The sequence below is a fragment of the Podarcis bocagei genome, assembly GCF_964188305.1.
Source record: "Podarcis bocagei genome assembly, chromosome: 11".
NCBI lineage: Eukaryota > Metazoa > Chordata > Lepidosauria > Squamata > Lacertidae > Podarcis > Podarcis bocagei.
In genome coordinates, this window is record NC_138136.1 from 13,516,816 (window position 1) to 13,530,701 (window position 13,886).

Genomic DNA, 13,886 nt, shown 5'->3' on the forward strand with positions numbered 1-13,886 from the left:
CAACAGGAGCTCACCCCGTCACGGGGATTCGAACCGCTGACCTTCTTATCGGCAAGTCCTAGGCTCTGTGGTTTAATCCACAGCGCCACCCGCATCCCATTTATTGAATTTATATACCGCCCTATACCTGGAGATCTCAGGGGCGGTTCACAAAACAAGATCAGCATCTAAAACCACAATATATATATTCAAAATAAAAACAACAACCCAATAACATCCCCCCTCAAAAAAGTGAACCACATTTTAAAAGGGCATAGAATATAAATCAAATCAACTAAAGGCCTGGTTAAAAAGGAATGTTTTTGCCTGGCACCTCTATTATTATTATTACTACTATTACTACTATTATTATTACTATTATTACTATTATTATTATTACTATTATTACTATTATTACTATGCCACCCATCTGACATTAGTATTAGTATTTGTATTTTGCCACCCACTCTGGGCAGCTTCCAACAAGTAAAACACAATTCAAGCAGACAAAATCTACGCAAGGATGTATGGGAGTCACATGCCTACTACAAGGGAAGAAAGGAGGAGAGCCAGCTTCAGTTCTGCTCTTCTTGTTCTTCCTGCTACAATCTAGAGAAGGTATTTTACTCATCTCATTGACACTTCCTCTATTGGCTCGCATGGTGGGCTTAGCCCAGAACTGCGGCATGAGGAATCAGTTGAGTCAACACCTAACCAAACTGATTCAATATTCTCTCCTCCTATTTCTCTTCTGGAAAACGGCGAGAAACAAATATTACAAAACGTCCAAGTCGCAACCGTTCGTACGGTCACGTTTGCAACACCGACATAGCATATTTCCTAGGAAGTAGGTGCCTATGAGCCCAGGGGGACTTTACTTCTGTGTAAATCTGCAATCCTTATCCCGTTTACCTGCAACTGGGAGTAAATGTCGCAGAATTCAATATGACTTAATTAATGGCTGTGGTAGCAGAGCAACCCATAAATGCAAAGTTACTTATACATTGAGGGCAAGTGAGAAATTGTATGAATTAATTCTGAGTACATATGGTTAGGACTGACTAAGAAATGACTGTGTTAGTCAGCATTTTAATTAGCAATAATTTAAAGCAAAGCAAAACAACTTGTTTATTAAGATGGCTTTGGGCACACCCAAAAGGGATTGCTGATTTTGCCGGGTCCCTTATAACACCTTGAAGAGAGGCACATCTTTAAATTGGGAAAAAGGAGGATGGGCAGGTCACATGGTAGAGGACTGTCCCACTCCTTCCGTTCACCTGTGCAGCATTTCCTAAGAGAAGGGTAAAAGTGGGATTAATGCTACCATCACGGTTGTGATAAATTATCAGTGTAACCACTCTGCACGCAACTCCCAGCACTTTATGAAACACTATTTGCCACAACACCAGATGGGAAGCAAATTGTACGAGGGGGGGGGGGAGAGAGAGTGAAGTAATAATGCTTTTCAGCTGGTGGCCACGGGCAAAGCAAGTAGAAAAACAGGACTTCAGTTTTGTACTTTCAGCCACACCCTTCTTTAGCATGTCCTGGATTGCATTTTCGGTAAACACCAACCAGAATAAATAATACACGCTCCAATTTACATAATCCTCTACGGGTCTTGGGGTGTGAGTGTGTCATCTCCCAGTTTTATAATTTTGTTATAACTTGCAAAGAGCAGCGTGAAAAAGGAGTAGCAGTGAAACAATGGCAGAGAAAGGTTTTGTGAATACAGAAAAGTAGTTCACTGAAAGGGGGAAGAAGGGGGTGTAACAGATTTAGGGAAACCAGGGAATAATGATGATGATGATGTTTTATTTATATCCCGCCCTCCCCAGCCAAGACCGGGCTCAGGGCGGCTAACACCAGGTACAGTGGTACCTCAGGTTAAGTACTTAATTCGTTCCGGAGGTCCATTCTTAACCTGAAACTGTTCTTAACCTGAAGCACCACTTTAGCTAATGGGGCCTCCTGCTACCGCTGCACCGCCGGAGCACGATTTCTGTTCTCATCCTGAAGCAAAGTTCTTAACCCAAGAACTATGGGTGGGGAGGAAAGACAATGCATATACTATGATCTCCTCAGTGGAAGAGGTTCTGCCTTGAAGGAGGGATGAGAGTGGGGTTCGAATACCCTCCAGGTTCCATTTCAGGTCTTTTCTTCTTCTCTTCCAGTTGTGTGCTTGCATACGAAACCAGAAGTGCAGGAGTCTTGAACCCCATCGTTCAGCCCAGACACTGAGGTCCAGCCCCGAGGGCCTTCTGGCGGTTCCCTCACTGCGAGAAGCGAAGTTACAGGGAACCAGGCAGAGGGCCTTCTCGGTAGTGGCGCCCGCCCTGTGGAACACCCTCCCATCAGATGTCAAGGAAATAAGCAACTATATGACTTTTAGAAGACATTTGAAGGCAGCCCTGTTTAGGGAAGTTTTAAATGACTGATGTTTTAATGAATTTTTAACCTTTCGTTGGAAGCCGCCCAAAGTGGCTGGGGAAACCCAGCCAGATGGGCGGGGTATAAATAATAATAATAATAATAATAATAATAATAATAATAATAATAATAATAATAATAATAATTAATAATAATAGAGCCCTAGGCTGAAATTAACAGAATCTGGATATTAAGCAAGTCAAGGCTATATTTCTTCAGCCTAGCAATAAGGCATGAACCAGACTACCCTGAATCTTTGACTACGAACATTTTTTGGTATTCATATTTTATTGAAAAGGTTTCCATTATAAAGAAATAAAGCGATACAAAGAAAATAAAAGCAAAAATACAAACATAAGGATAACCCACAAGCATTGCATAAAGAAACTGTAATGTTCTTTTCCTGGAGAGAACTCTGACGTTCAGTGCCACCAATTTTACAGAATAAAAGGTCCTAGGAGTTAGCAGTACAGTATATATTTCTACAGTACTGGAATGCCAGCGCACAAGTCTCGGGTTTTCCCATGGTGCCAAAATACTCTGTGATTTTCAATGCTGTATAGTTGTTTAAAATCTGAGGTCCGCAGAGCTGATGCTGAAACCACCAGACCAGCCTTGATAGCCTTAAAACCCATTTGTCAACTAGAAAAATGTTAAACAGTCGATCCCGCTGTCTTGCTGAAGTTCATAAGGGCACTGCTGTGTTTACAGATCATGTAATCCAGACCAGAAGGCAAACAGGAATTCCTTCTACTTATGGGTAAAACATGCGTGGAGGTGATGGCAGAACACTTCGAGCCTGACAGGCATAGCCACAACAATTTTGGATGCTGAGAAAATCAGAATTTTTCACTGTCTCTGGTCTTGGGAAATACAGGAGTCATCCTTAGTAAAGTCTGAGCAATGTGTTATGGATTTGATGCCAGAACTACGCACTGCCCAATAAAATACGAAGATCTGGTGTGTTGTCATAGATCTGCATCACTCCATTGCAAAAACACCTTGAACTCTTTGTAACTAAGGGACTATTTGAAATTAATTTGGGCAGGGTGAGTTTGCTTGCTCAATTTGCAGTCTACTGTATACTAAATATGCATATGTGGAAATGATTCACAGGCAAGTCGTATCCCTCTACTGTGTCAGGAAAGGGAAAAAATAATTGTTTCAACAATAAGCAAATATTGGGTCCAAATAAGTATTTGCAGCCTTTTCTGCCTCTAAAAAAGCCTCTCTGAAGGTCTATGGGCCTCCCCAGAATAGTTTGTAATATAGCATGGAAAGTTCCTACATAGAAATTGTCTTCAAAAAAGGTACATTACAAAATTAGTTGCAAGAAATAAAAATATCTGGCCCTATAAACCCTATCCCTATTTATTATTGTTGTGGTATATTTAATTGTTCTCTATTCCTCTTAGCATTTCCCCAATTTAAATAACTCAGTTTCCTCTTTGTTGTTACGCAGTACCTAATTTGTGGCTTGCCGTAGTTTGAAATGTTTAAATTGCAAAACTACCCCATGACAAATGCATACATTCATGATCTTATGAGTCAGCTATTGAATTTAGGCTTGAAAAGATAGTTCTCAATACCTTTTGAGCAGATATTTTTCTGTTTCCCTCTACCAATAAAAGAAAAAAGAGGATACTTAGGGAAGCTGGAAACAAAACAGGGCATTGTGGCTTGGGCGGTATACAAATGATGTAAAATAAGCAAATAAATACAATTTTCATATGCAGTAAAAACTTGAGGTATGAGAATTTCCACATGTTCTTTTAAAATTTGAGATTCCAAGATGTTCGTAAGATTTATTTTGTTTGAAGTTTGAATGCTAACACAATAGACCACTTTTGGCAAAAGAAAGAAAGAAAGAAAGAAAGAAAGAAAGAGAGGGAGAAAGGAAGGAAGGAAGGAAGGAAGGAAGGAAGGAAGGAAGGAACTCACCATATTGTCAGATACATTAGTCTAGGATTGGGGAACCTAGGAAGGAAGGAAGGGGGGGAGAGAATTCACCATATTGCCAGATACATTAGTCTAGGATTGGAGAACCTATGATCCTCCAGATGTTGATGGATTCCAAATCCTGTCAGCCCCAGCCAGCTTGATCGGTGGTCAGGGAAAAGGAGAGTTGTATTTCAGCAACAGCTGGGGAGGTCACAGGTTCCCCAACCCTACTTTCTTCAATGGTTCTCTGACCTACCACCGAGTTTTGCCCATACAAGTTTTAGGCTACAGCCTTATACACACTTTTCTGGGAATAAGTCCCGTTGAACACCGTGGCTTCACTTCTGTGGGAAAACGAATAGGATCGTGCCGTAACGTCTCCATCTTCATTAGCATGAAGTTGACCCGCAACAAGATTAAAGCAGCACCTTTCCAAGGAGTAGACTAAATATGTGCAAACTTGTTTCATGAATCATACATCCCAGGGCACTGGTAATAATAAAAAAGGTATTTACTGAGCGCAGAAGGAAATACATGGAACGTGATTCATTGGGTTTATTGCCTTCTCCATATTCAATGAGGCAAAGCAGGTAAGGCAATTACTTTTATTGGACCAGCCCCTGATGGCGAGAGTTCATAAACTTCCAGAGTTCACAGTTCTGTTCTTCTGGCATGGACTGAGTAGTATGCTATTGAGGCAGTAAAATTAATGGCAATGTGGAGAGCATATCTACCCATGGGACAGACGGGGTATTTATTCTGCATACTGGCCCTTCAGGAGGTACTAGCTGCCTTTGGGATCCAGGAGAAAGAGAAGCATGGATGTTACTAAGCAAACGCAGTCCTGGTTTTCCATGAGTGAGGAAGCCTGACCTGGGAAAATAGCTGAGCTGGGGACAGAGGCGTCAAATTGCCCCAAAGATTGAGGGGGGGCCCTGTCGCACGCTGCATGCGTGTGATGTCGTGTGGACAACGTCGCATTGTCTGCGGAGGCCAATAATAATAATAATAATAATAATAATAATAATAATAATAATAATTTATTATTTATACCCCACCCATCTGGCTGGGTTTCCCCAGCCACTCTGGGCGGCTTCCAACAAAATATTAAAATACTGTAGTCCAAACATTAAAAGCTCCCCTACTCAGGGCGGTCTTCAGATGCCTTCTAAAAGTCTGGTAGTTATTGTTCTCTTTGACATCTGGTGGGAGGGCGTTCCACAGGGCGGGCACCACCACCGAGAAGGCCCTCTGCCTGGTTCACTGTAACTTGGCTTCTCGCAGTGAGGGAACCACCAGAAGGCCCAGCACTGGACCTCAGTGTCCAGGCAGAATGATGGGGGTGGAGACACTCCTTCAGGTATACTGGACTGAGGCCGTTTAGAGCTTTAAAGGTCAGCACCAACACTTTGAATTGTGCTCGGAAACGTACTGGGAGCCATTGTTGGTCTTTCGAGACCAGTGTTATGTGGTCCCAGCGGCCACTCCTAGTCACCAGTCTAGTTGCCACATTCTGGATTGGTTGTAGTTTCCGGGTCACCTTCAAAGGTAGCCCCACATAGAGCACATTGAGATAACCAAGGAGCTGACCACTGAAACGGTGATGTGTGTGATGTGCATTGCGCATGACATGCAGGCACAACACTCCCCAGGCCCCCTCAACATTGAGTCACGGTGGGTAAAGTCATGGTGGGTTAAGTAATCTAGTAAACTTTAATCTCAACTGGATTTTAGAAGAACAAATCACAGAAATTCTATTTTCCCCTAAATTTGCAGAAGCCCAGAGTCATGTTGCCCATTGTGAATAAATAACTCCAGCTACAGATTGTTTGACATTCTGATGGCAACATGCTCAACTGACTTAAATATCTTATGTCACAACTAGGCATAGAAATAATCTGCAGTGGTATATCTTTTCCACTAGGGAGCAGTTATGCACTAGCTACAACAATGCTTGCAAATTGGAAAGCTTCCATAATCTGAAAGGCCACCAGTATTGTTATAAGTGGCAACATATGTAGGTTTCCTGTTTGTTATCTCCGAACTGGTTTGACCTGAGATATTATTACTACCACTACTGTAGGTTATTTACATGTGAAAGAGGATAGCTACAAAATCAGCTGTTTTGAGGACACTTAACCTTGCTTCCTAAAATTTCAGACATAGGCAATCTAGAGATATGAGGAAAACCTATTACATTAGTAAACATAATTTCTTTCTCAGGTGCCAGATCTGATAAAGATAAATTTTAATTAAGATTAATAAGATCTTGTCAGCTTGTACACTGTATATCTATTAATTATGTTTATTGAATTTATATACCGCCCTATACCCAGAGGTCCCAGGGCGGTTCACAGAACAAAATCAAAATTTAAAACCGCGAAATATATAATCAAAATAAAAACAAGAACCCAATAACGCCCCCAAAAAACACATTTAAAAAGGGCATATCTACGATTCATTGAACAATCGTGTATCTACGATTCATTGAACAATACGGCTGATGCTTTCAATGGTTTATTTTTAAACGCACCCATAATAATGCTAGTATTGCAGGTATTTATGTGGCATATGCAATGGTCGATTCCCCTTGGCACTACATAGCTTTAAATTCAAATTGCATGTGCAGCCAGCTTGGGATGTGACTGTGCTAAGACTATGAAGAGAATTATTAGTTAATGATAATTAAGAGTAATAGAGAAATTAAGAAATGCAGAATAAGTGATAAAGAATAGAAAATCATCAGAGGTTGTTGACGGAAGTCCAAAACATTGTATAAGATAAGAATTTATGTTAAATGATTGTTGGAAATGATATGTTAAAAAAAACCCAAATATATATACAGTGGTACCTCAGGTTACATACGCTTCAGGTTACATACACTTCAGGTTACAGACTCCACTAACCCAGAAATAGTGCTTCAGGTTAAGAACTTTGCTTCAGGATGAGAACAGAAATCGTGCTCCAGCAGCGCGGCAGCAGCAGGAAGGCCCCATTAGCTAAAGTGGTGCTTCAGGTTAAGAACAGTTTCAGGTTAAGTACGGACCTCCGGAACGAATTAAGTAATTAACCCGAGGTACCACTGTATGTATATACACACACACACACACACCCAGTGTCTCTGTCTTATCAGGATTGAGCTTCAGTTTGGTGGCTCTCATCCAGTCCAAGCATTGGTCCAGCACTTCCACTGCCTCACCTGCAGACGTAAAGGAGAAATCGAGCTGAGTGTCACCAGCATAGTGCTGACAACGTACTCCAAACCTCCCAATAACCCCACCAGCGGTTTTATGTAGGCGTCAAACAACATGGGGATAGGACTGAGCCCTGCGGAACCCCACATTGAAGGTTCCACGGAGAATTGACAGAGATCCCTGCAACATAGAACCACTTTTGCCCTGATTTCAGATGTTGCTTTGTGATGCAGGTTCTGCACTCCACCGAGTCCCTCACTTGGACAGGTGCTGATTTCCTCCTTAGGGCTCACTCAGAGGCAATTGCTATTCCTCCCAGGTGAACAGGTAATTGGCAGACCGTAATACATGAAACTCCGGCTGAGCAATAAAATATTATTGAAAAATAATGAGAAATTTAAAGGGGTCAGAGTAATGAAACCCTGACCAAAAAACCCCACACCCCATTAATGTAAAGATTGACTTAAAGGGAGAGCACCTGCTCCTTTTACAGTCTCCTGGAGAAATATTCAGGTTGTAACATCTTCCAGTCCTGCTTTACCACGTGACGGTGGGGGGGGGGCAGACTGCAGCCGTCAAATCTCACTGTCAACCAAATATTAAAGGTAAAAGAGTATTCCTAAAAGCAAAGGATTTAGCATCAATATTGGCTTTTGGGATTAACTAAATCCCAAAAGTGTGCAGAGTCTCTGGCTGTGCCATCGCTGCTCTTGCTTTTGTTGGAAGGAAGACAGGAATGAGAACAGCTTGAGGTGGCCCAACCATCTTTCTCTGGGAAGGAGAAGATGCACAGCTCACCTGGCTATCTTCCAGTATAAACCCTGCTTACATTTCACATTCTTCAGTGTCCTATCCTTTTTTGAAACAGGGAGGCTGAGATCAGGGTAAATCATGGGCAGAGAACGACGACATTTCTGCACAACAAGAAACAAAAGAAGAAAGTTGCGCTCAGACACACCAGTCATATCAAACAGAGGTATGAGGGCCAGACCTGACCTTTTGGACTCAAGGAGAGGAAGTATTGGAGAGATAAGGACAGGAGACTGCGATGTGCTGTCTCTCAAAATTTGCAGTCTCACATTTTTGTGGCTTGTTAAGCTGCTGTTTTCTTTTGTTAAAAGCAGCTGTGAAAGGGGAGGCTTCGGGTGAAGGCTGCAGTGCCTGGAGAGATATATCCACAATATGGATATCCCCTCCGTCGCATCTAGTTTCACCATTAAGCAGGAACGTATTGTGGCTACAATCCTTGCACAAATTAGAAAACACTTTCATTTTAAATTTGTTTGCTTGGTTTTCAAAGCAAAGTTTTACAATCACATATCCAATATAAAACATAAAAAACAAGATTCCAAGGAATCTTCTGGACTTCCCTCCTTCCCTTTGTGGGTCCTATTGTTAACCATTTCCTCCTGCATCTTTTATAATAATCCAAATCTTTTACATCTCCATTACGTCCACCATTAAACTACAAGTGTTATTCCAGTCCTGCTAACAGTTTTAACTGTTTGCAATGGTTTTTAAGATAAATTATAAATTTTCCCATTCCTTATTGAAATTTTGGCCTTCCTGATTGCTGATTGTTCCAGTCATTTTTGTCAAAATTAGAAAACACATTCAGACAGCCAGGGCTGGTGCTGGACTTCACAGAGCCTGTGGTTTGGTGCTGCTGATGTCCCCCCACCCAACACCAGGCTCTGCTCTTCTTGTGGCAACCTTGGCCATCACAAGCTTTCTCTGATGCCACATCCTTCAACCTCCACCAGCCTCCTAGACATGCTTCAGTGGTAGATGGGAGACAGAACTTTAAGTTCAGCTCTCATCTGTGGTAGCAACCAACATCTTAATTCACCCAAAATGCAATACCCTGGCCTATGAAGTGTCTAGATGTAGCCCTACCTGGACTACAGCTCTATGGAATCAATGAATTTAATAGATCTAGGAATCAGGGCATTGAATTTTAGGTAATTTAAAATGGTGTTTGGTCCATGTTGATAGGACCACCTGAGCTTGGTTCCTGTTCTAAACTGGCACTACCACCTACCACTGAAAAGCATCTTGGGTCCAGGCAGGGAAAGCAATGGCTGGCAGTGCATCTAATTTGGACTGGTGAGGGGCCCTGCCAAGCCCTGAAGGCCTCAGCTTCCAACTTCCAAACACTCTCTTCTTGCCAACGTAGCTCAGCTTCATGCCACAAAGATGTACACATGCACTGTGCGTACGTTACCAACTTTTGATTTTGAAATGAGTTAATCTCCCTTCCAGGACTTGGTCAGGCATGCAGAAGCAGCTGGTGACTCAGCAGAAGAGGCTGAGAAAAACTGAAGGATCAAAAATTGACGTGTCGGGTCAGGGTGGGATCTGAAACAATGTGGATTTTTACAGCTTCTTCAGACCTTGGTAGTAGTTCGTAAAATACTCCTTGGTTGGCAAGACAAGCTATAAAACCACAACTCTACCAGTCTTGTAAGGGCTTTCAGCAGCAGATGCAAGCAGATGTAGGCATAATGCTATGTTTAGGTACTCTCAGGTTGCTTCTTTCTAACATCAGTAATAAGTGGCTCAAATGTCTGTTGCCTTTGTCCATGGAGATTTCTTGGCAGGGATACTGGAGTGGCTTGCCGGTTCCTGCTCCAGGTGGATCACGTTTGGTCAAAACTCTCCACTATGACCTGTCCATCTTGGGTGGCCCTGCATGGCATAGCTCATAGCTTCTCTGAGTTATTCAAGCCACTTCGCCATGGCAAGGAGAGTCCCATGGACTGCAAGAAGATCAAACTATCCATTCTTAAGGAAATTAGCCCTGAGTGCTCACTGGAAGGACAGAGCCTGAAGCTAAGGCTCCAATACTTTGGCCACCTCACGAGAAGAGAAGACTCCCTGGAAAAGACCCTGATGTTGGGAAAGATGGAGGCTGCAAGGAGAAGGGGACGACAGAGGACGAGATGGTTGGATAGTGTTCTTGAAGCTACCAACATGAGTTTGACCAAACTGCAGGAAGCAGTGGAAGACAGGAGTTCCTGGCGTGCTCTGGTCCAGGGGGTCACGAAGAGTCGGACACGACTAAACAACAACAAGCTCAAATGCAATTATGTTTCACACTGTTTTCTTTTTGTGTACAGGAGAACCTTGAACCCAACTGTGGGCAGCCAGGACCAGAGTGTGGCCAGAATCAGCAAAATTCAAAGAGAGGGTAATAAGAAGCTGCCATTGCAATGGAGATATCTGCCAACACAGCCCAACTAAACAGATCGGGATGAGTGGAGGGTTGCAGAGCTCTGTTGGCACTGTTGGAGGAACAGCGACACTATACCCCGGCCGATATCCTAATGAGATGGAGCTCCTCATCAGGTAAGACAGCCTACGTCATCCTTTTGAAGCTTTGACCAATCTTTAGGCCAAGGAGGACAATTCTGGAGGTGAGTCAGGAGCTGGAAAGACAGAGGAGAATCCTGGGTGAAATTTAAAGCACTCTTAGGATGAAGCCTGCAGGGTGGACAGACAAGGCACATCCCCAACCCCCATGTGGGTAGGGACCAGAAGCCGATGGAGCATCATAATTTATCTGCAATTTTAAACACCTGCGTTGATTGCTTCAGAGGATGAGTAGGCAAATAATCATGTAAAAGCAGCCCTTGAATCGCCATGCCAAATATATTTTGACTGAGCAGTTAGTGTCACCGCAAAGCTAGGGTAATAACTGAAGGGAATGGTTACCAGTACACAGAGCGGCACTTTGTTCTCCAGACCTTTGCCAGTGTGAGGCTCAATTTGAAAAGTTTCTGCTATCAAGCCTAAAGGGTTTGTGTGCTCACTCAGGTATAGAACAATATACAAACACACACATTTATATGTCACGTACACCATTCAAATGAGAGATAGAACACTAAAATTATTTATTTATTTATTTATTAAATATCTACGGGCTGTGATCTAAACCACTGAGCCTCTTGGGCTTGCCGATCAGAAGGTCAGTGGTTTGAATCCCCGCGACGGAGTGAGCTCCCGTTGCTCTGTCCCAGCTCCTGCCAACCTAGCAGTTCAAAAGCATGCCAGTGGGTTTGAGCCCCACATTTGGCAAAAGATTCCTGCATTGTCATGGTCCCTCCCAAACTCGATTCTCTGATTCCATGAAACCAATATCCCTCCTCCCATGGGTTTCATCTATTCTTTCACACATCACATCCGTGCACATGCAAACACCATTCTGCCTAAACCACATTTGAAACCTCCCATGTACTCACATAAACATATACCAACTGACATCCAAAAACATGACATCCATTCACGTTCCTGCCCTGGCTTCAATCCACAAATATCCACTGGCTTCTGTTGACTGTCTTCCAAAGGTGAACTTCCATCAGCCGACATCCACAAACATCAGTCTGCTTTAGCCTTGTAGCCCCCACCAACTTCCCAATCCAAAAGCCATTGGCTTCCATCCACCAACATCTGCCACAGATACCAGCAGCCTTCAAGCAAGTAAACTTGCCTTATTATCACTCCCTAGCATCCCACTGCCAGAGGATTGCCTCCTTCCATTCACCAGTTTGCCTCCTCCAAGTGGAAGAAACCTGGGCAGTGCTGAATGTCACATCCATTGCCAGGTGTGTGTCCTGCTGGAAATAGAAAAGGGCTTTCCCCTTGGACTGCCTTTATATCCACTCAGTTGCCAAGTGCTTTTGTGACATCACAAGAAACCCACAGCCAATGGCAACAGCTGGGGAGGCATCATCTTCATTGCTTTGAGCCTCACAATGGTGGGTGGACCTTCTCAGTGATTGTGTGCTTGTTTATTCAGGAAGTAGGTGGCGCTGTGGTTTAAACCACTAAGCCTCTTAGGCTTGCCAATCAGAAGGTCAGCAGTTCCAATCGCCATGATGGGGTGAGCTCCTGTTGCTCTGTCCCAGGGCAGTTTATAATATAAAAACACAAAAATACATACCATAAGTATAAAGGTATAAGGTAAAGGGATCCCTGGACGGTTAACTCCAGTCAAAGGCGACTATGGGATTGCGGCACTCATCTCATTCATTTTCAGGCCGAGGGAGCCGGCGTTTGTCCACAGATAGCTTTCTGGGTCATGTGGCCAGCAGGACTAAACTGATTCTGGCGCAACGGGACACCATGATGGAAGCCAGAGCGCATGGAAACGCCGTTTACCTTCCTGCTGCAGCAGTACATATTAATCTACTCACGCTGGTATGCTTTCGAACTGCTAGGTTGGCAGGAGCTGGGATGAAACGACAGGAGCTCATCCCATCATGCGGATTCGAACTGCCAACCTTACAATTTAGACCACAGCCCCACCCATGTCCCCAAATAACAAATAAATTGCCATAAAAACAAAAACAAAACAAAAACACTCCCACCCCATACAGTTTAAAAGGCCATTGATTGGCCAATGAAACAAGGGCCTGGGAAAAGATCAATGTTTTTGCCTGGTGCCTAAAGTCATGTAATGAAGGTGTCAGGCAAACCTCCTGGGGGAGAGCATTCCACTAAGAAGGAGTCACCACAGAAAAGGCCCCTTTTCAACTGAGAAATGTTGGAGGGTATGCCTTAACAACAGTAACTGCATCCTAGCACTATGAACAACAGAACAGAGCCTTGTCCTGACATTTTTATGAATTGCAGATGCCAAAGAAAAGTTAATTCACTTAACTGCACCACATAGTACTGAGTAGTTTAAACTGTGTACGCACTATAACTTCATAGCACATTCAAAGCACATTTCCCCCTCTAGGAATTATGGGAGCTGTAGATTGTTAAGGATTTCTGGGAATTGTAACTATGTGGAAGGTAATGTGTTATGCTTAGAATTCTTTGAGGGAAATAATGTTCTTTGAATGTGTGGAATTTAGCATATCCTCCGAATGAGGATAAACTGAGTTTTGTAAGAAACGGCTAGTCTAATATTTTCCCTCAGTCTCCTTTTTAGCAGCCTTCAGGTGAACTTGATAATCTTTTAGGTATATTTTAGATACCAAAACATCTGCCTCAATCGAAGCATTAACAAATCCCAACAGTCATTAATTTTCAGTAGTGTGGGATTAGTTTTTTCCAAATGTCCAAGAGATTAGATTCTGTATTACATCCTCTGCCTTTTTCCTATATAAGAAGTTACAAAAATGTCTCTCTGTGCTAGTATTAGAGTAACTGAGTGGGCCTCTATACTTCTTAGGCTAAGGTGAGCACTAGCCAAATAAATGTATTTGGTTTGGCACATTTCGAGTCTGCATCGCTGCTAAAGGCTGAATCTGGATCTTGTCTCATTGCAGTTATTAGTGAGGTCATGTCCTGAGTTTTCAATTGCAGCTTCATCAAATGGGTCGAAGTGTGTCC

At 42.9% G+C, this 13,886-nt stretch overlaps 1 long non-coding RNA gene across 3 annotated transcripts; it reads right to left on the reverse strand.

The window, feature by feature from the left end:
* Positions 1-1,161: 1,161 nt before the first annotated feature.
* Positions 1,162-11,993, reverse strand: LOC308597820. Of its 3 annotated transcripts, none has more exons than XR_014013144.1 (3): positions 11,831-11,993; positions 7,463-7,549; positions 1,162-1,270 (listed from the first exon to the last, which is right to left on the reverse strand). It is a non-coding gene; the product is annotated as an uncharacterized lncRNA (long non-coding RNA). The 3 variants fall into 3 exon arrangements; XR_014013145.1 differs by lacking the exons at positions 1,162-1,270; positions 11,831-11,993 and adding exons at positions 7,792-8,129; positions 8,343-8,458 and having other exon boundaries at positions 5,962-7,549; XR_014013146.1 differs by lacking the exons at positions 1,162-1,270; positions 11,831-11,993 and adding an exon at positions 7,792-8,452 and having other exon boundaries at positions 5,962-7,549.
* Positions 11,994-13,886: the final 1,893 nt, after the last annotated feature.